Source organism: Sinohyriopsis cumingii, unplaced genomic scaffold (assembly GCF_028554795.1).
Source record: "Sinohyriopsis cumingii isolate HCF-2022 unplaced genomic scaffold, ASM2855479v2 utg000552l, whole genome shotgun sequence".
Lineage (NCBI taxonomy): Eukaryota > Metazoa > Mollusca > Bivalvia > Unionida > Unionidae > Sinohyriopsis > Sinohyriopsis cumingii.
In genome coordinates this window covers 1039997-1045996 of record NW_028315908.1, presented here as the reverse complement: position 1 = coordinate 1045996, position 6000 = coordinate 1039997, and positions in this window count along the sequence as shown.

Sequence of the window (6000 nt, the reverse complement as noted above, 5' to 3'; positions counted from 1 at the left end):
ATCTTAAGCCGTACAAATAGTTCTAAGATGTATGCATTTGGATCTTGAATGATATTATAATATGTTCATATTCAGCCAGTTTAATTCATATTAGAACTTTATAGGGTACCTGAGAACAGTGACGATGTTGCTGGTTCATTTATTTTGTTTGTTTAAAAAAAATGTTGGTTTTTACATCTAAAGTTTGTATTTTTATTAAACCATACAGGAGTATTAATCCATCCAGGAGTTTTTATTCGTCTTCACTAGGTAATTTAATGGTGAAAAATCTGTTACTTTCGGCTTTGTCCCCTTTTGCATATTTTGTTTGGGGCCTGGTGACGGTGGTGTCTCATTATTTTTGTGATCATCAGTTTCGAATGCATCTGAAATTATCAAATTAGTCTTTTTTGATTGGTGGGTCCATTTGGTGTAAGCATAACACTTGGTTTGGCCATTGGAACTGGCCTGGAACCAAGCCCTGGTTTTGAAAATATGGCTGGTTTTGTGTTTAGATAAACTTTTCGAGTTGGTTACACCGATCGAGTTGTTTGGTATGATCTTTGAACACGAACTGCATCATCATATATGTCTCTTTTTTCTAGAAAGTTGGAAATGCGGTTAAAAAAAATGTAATGAAAATAGATTTACTTTTTTCAGACGAAATGGACAGCACATCGTCTAGCCTGTTTACAACATTACAAACCGTATATTGATCGCTAGTTCCATTATGTACAGGGTTATATGATGTTGCACCTTGGATAAGCTGCCGGGGGCATTTTGTATGTACTTCTGTCCCATTATAATGATCAAGATGGGAGAGGGTTTTTATTCTTTAAATTTAGCTCGATACAGGTAGTTTGGGGTGTGGGAATTTCCCTTGGAATCTCTTAAGGTGCAAGACTATATATAGTTGCGCATAAACTGAAATCAGCGATTTTTTCTGGGTTCACCTTTTTCTTCCACCCAAAAGCATTACAATAAGATTTGAGCTGTTGAGATCGTATAGTATACTTTGGCACTACTTGTTCTGCAATCAACATTTTTGTAAATAAAACTTTAAACTTTGCATTTGTTGTACAAGACTGTCACACTCCACTCAAAGTAAAGTGGTTGCAGAACATATTTCTCAGTAATCTCCTGCCTTGCTTCATCCCCCCATCCCCACATTGTACGTCTGTAAAGTTGAGACCCATGGGCCTATTCTAGCTGCGTATCTTAATTGTTTCATGGACTGGAAAATAAACGTGTATTATTTGGTAATAAGGACAGGTTTGAAATGTATGACGTTGTGGACAAGTAGGGAAAAAACTATCTAAACAGTTTTCCTTTCAAGCCTATTAAGTGTATTCATGTTTGCTTGTAGGCTAGGGATCTCAATAGTTTCCAAGTAATGACATAGAGATGAAGTCCCTGTGGATAGGGACGGATACTCGGCCCTCTAAAGGTTGGAAGTATATATATTTGTCTTTGTATGCCCACTAAGTGTATAAATTAAATAGGATGAGGACCTTTACACTTTTTACATGACCCAATTATAGTTTTGATCTTGGAATTTCAATGCGTTTTAGGTTGTGACCCAACCGCAACTGTATGCCCTTGGGGCATGACCCGTAGGTCTCATTCTACCTCTCCCGCCTTCCATGTGATATATTTTGACTCTTGGGTTGGTAATCACACGCCAATTCTCAAATATGTTGGTCTCATAATTTGGGAATCATTTCAACATGTTGATCTCATAATTTGGGGGTTATTTCAAATTTATGCAAAACAGTTCCCAATTCATAGACCCACAGCTAGAGGTTACCCCATTAACATTAAATAACAGAATATGCGTCGGTGTTTATAGGTAAGATCCAATCTCGGGCGTCAGAGACACTATACAGCTCTGAATTGTGTACTGCGGATAGCTTGCGCAATGATACAAATATGAACAGGTCGAAAAATCTCGTTCACGTTTGTCAATAAGATTAGTCGAGACAGACAAAACAAAATCATGAATAGTCGCGATTCAACTTTGATGTATAATTGATTTATCCATCAAAAATAATAAGGAGAATATGAATTTTAAAAATTGCAATTACAAAAACTTCTTATTTTATAATCGAAATATACAAAAGAAGCCATACAAGTAGCTAGGTCGATCAGTACGAAACGACCTGTTACTGCTCATTTTTGTGAGTTAATGTGTTTCAGTTCATGTTTATCTTCATTATCGTTGAAGAGTGATAATGTGATGGTTGAAAATGGGAAGTATGCTGCTTTGTGTACACTATGCTCACAGTAGTAAGTCAAAATAGTCCAGGAGTCAGGATAAAGGTCATGCATCGGTAAGTTGTTGTACAATTGACATGCAGAAGTTATGCACGGGTTGTGGGACATACGCCTACATAACATATGACTCAGGGATACGCAAAATTTGCTCCTGCTTTGGAGATGCGGCTTTCAAAATGAGGGCGGTTGAAAATAGAAGCAACATTTGATTATGAGAGCATACAGCATGCACAGATAAAACATTTTAGTTAGGGGTACATGAACTTATTTTGAATTGGGTTACGCACATTATTTTGAATCACAGACAAGTATGTGTGCTTATATTGGTTGGTATAAATATATATATACTATCTTTAATTTAGAAACAAAAGTTGTATGGCTAAAAAAAAAGCAGATGCATTGGGCAGTACGGGAGTTTATTATCTTATTTTTTTTAAAAAGGTTTGATTAGCATCTTTACAGTGACTCTCCCGGTCATAATTCGTACTGTTCTACTTGTTCATCGTTGGTAAGTTCAACTCCCTATCCATTAAATCGCTTTGTTATTATAAAAAAGACCACAAACGCTATGTACACAAAAATTGTGACTCATCTTAGAAAGAACCAGAATATACTAGCCAACAACAAAACAGGTTTTTCTTTACGTGTCCGTTGAGTTCTTTACTTTCTGCACTAATTGTCATCGTTAGCCGGAATTGCAGTCTTTATCTATGCTAGCATATGCCAAAGAGATTCAGATAGATGTATACGCACATAGTGTTTAGGGCATGAAACAATATAAATTTGCGTAGAGCTTGGCGGCCGTTCTGGTATCGTTCGTATGGGTATGAATTTTTGACAACCCATTTCAGTTATTTTCTGGACAAGCCTTGTACCGAATCACCTTTCCTGTGTAAGATGATATTCGCATTGGATGAATATAACAGATATATTCTAAGAACATCAAATTCTTGAACTTTTTCCATTCGTCACTTAAAGCTAACAAGGCATGCGCAAAGTTGTTTCGTCTACAAATGATATCAAAAGGGAATTATTCAAGGTATGATCGGAACTGTATTTGTTTCTCATTTAGCTCCCTTAGAGCCAGAGAGTATTACATAAATAAAAACTATTGTTACCAATAACTAGACAAATCTGCAAAGTAATTATTGTGATGTCAATAAGTTCATGACATTCTGAATAGTTCACATCAGCCTGGAAATATTTATGATGGTTCAAACAGAGAAGCATTGGTAATCTTAGAAGATACATTGCTAGCATTCTAACAGAAAAGTGACACAATAACACCTAAAAAGCGTATCGTCATGTACTATTATAAAATATTGTTTCTCCGTTCATTACAAATTAAACGTATTGACTAACACTGACACGAGCTTAGCCAGTCTGTCGTCTCTCTTGTTTTCAACACTGTGCGGTGATTTAACCAATACTTTGACATCGATCGGACAGACTTTTGAATGGAACATATATTCACCTATCAAATAACATAAAATAAAATAAATTATAAAGAGGAAGCAGAACTGGAAGCAAAGAGATCGAAAAAATTAGTTCTGCACAATTTCGTATCCGCTAAAATAAATGTGGTCGAACGTTGTATTGTTTCTTGAAACTTTGAAAGAAAACAAGATGAAACAGTTCTTATTGTAATTAACATTAAAGGCTTTATTTTAATATTTGGTCTCAGAATAAGACAAAATGAGAAAACAGTTACAACAGACAGTGTCAGAAGTATTTGTGTCTTCCCTTCAATGGGTACCTTACCTTCGGTACTGGTATAACAACTGATAATACACAAATAAGATGGCTTCACGGTGATGATATATAATTCATTGATCGTTGTCAGGATGTTACAAGAAAAGAATGCAACAGTTCAGACTCATTTAATATCATTGTACTATTATCTTTTTTTCTAATGGAGCAACATAGTGATTTAATAAAATTTCATATTCCAATTACATTATTTTTGTTTCCTGAATTTTCGCTCGTTTAAATGGTGATAACCCATTTTGTCCCCCTTGCGTTCTCAATACACTAACTTGTAGTCATGTGTAACTTTGGCCATAAAGACTATTACTGTGAGTAGAAAATACCAGTATTTATCTCACGATCGTCTCCTCCCCATACGTCTGTCGTCTATAAAATGTAAATCACCAAAATTTATATCCTGTTTTATGACACAGTGACTCAATGTTCTGCATAATCCCTATGCATTATCTTGATAAAGCTTGGAGTCATTGATTATATAACATGATTTTGTTTTCTTGCAACAAGGACACATTTTTACTGAAGAGGTAATAACAAACGCTTCAAAGAACTTTTCAAACTGGATATGAAAATATTAACCCTTACAGTGACATAACTTCCCTTGTTAATGAAAGACAACTAAATACAATTTGAATATACAGCAAAACCAAAATCAAACTATGAATTTAAATATTTTATTTGTCACTACAGCACATTAAAAGCATGCAAAATAACGTATGATTCAATATTTTGTTCTGCTGTTTGACGTAAGTGTGACTGTTTTCCTTTGTATTTTTGACGTATGATAGAAGAGACATATTCTCGTTTGTTGGCTTTTGTAAATACTGTCTGATTCAGTTACTTCAGTATGATACTCTCTAGCCAGAAACTGCTGGAACCGGGTTAAGAAAGGCGACAGCATCAGCTACCTACAGCATAGCAATTTTTTATTTCGTTTTTCTCAGTCATCGACCCAAGTTTATTTTCATCACTTTCTAAAGACAAAGTCATGAGGGGCTAAATTCAACAAGGAAGTAAGGTATATTCAGAGTACAACTACTTGTTTATATTAAAGTGTAACAAAAACAACTCTAATTAAGCAGGTCGACAGCCATGGAATTGGTTACATTACTAAAAGGTAGTGAAATATTATCATTAAATTATTAGCCATGCTGCTTGCAAGGTATCGAAGAGGTGGAATTCACATTAGCGGAATACCTCTTCTTAAACTAGAAAGACAAAGATTAAACGTTGACATGGTTACATCCACATCTGCGATGAAATTTTGATATGGAATTTACTTATAGCGATGTAACACAAATCATAAATAATTACTGTGAAATTGTGTCGAAAGAAAAATCATATTTTCAAGCCATCAGGCGTACATATTCTAAGCGATGCTACCAAGACTAAATGTGTAGGCTCGGCACAAACTTTGAATGATGCTTGATTCCTATATCGGCTTTGAAAAAATGGCAATTCTTAAATTCTTTTGCCATATTGTACTCGTCGATTGAATTATCGCAGTAGCAATGACAGCCATGCCTACACATTAGCATAGCGTATCGCACAGCTTTTGAATTGGTAATTTTAGCAATCTCCCAACAACCCACCACCCCATAAAATACTTTTAAACTGAGTCTATCCTGACAATCCTAAACTTACGGAGAGTTTGTTCTATGAGGTTTTAAATTTGGTTGAAATTTTAAGATGACCGTCGTCGAGCTGTCGGAGATGAGACCCAAGCTATTACAACATTACGTCAATGTGCTTGTAATTTATGTCATATATCTCGACTTACTATCGATATTATTGGTCAGCAGTCCATTTCTATTGTCATATGTTAGGCATTTGCTGATGTATGAATTTGATTCCAGAATCATGCAAGATATTTACTCAAGTTTCTTATTCTTTTTTTTTAGCTTAAGCGTATTTTGAAACCTTCTGTGCAATTTGTTTTGAAAAATGTTCTTTTTAATTCAGTGTATTCGGTTTCTTATGATA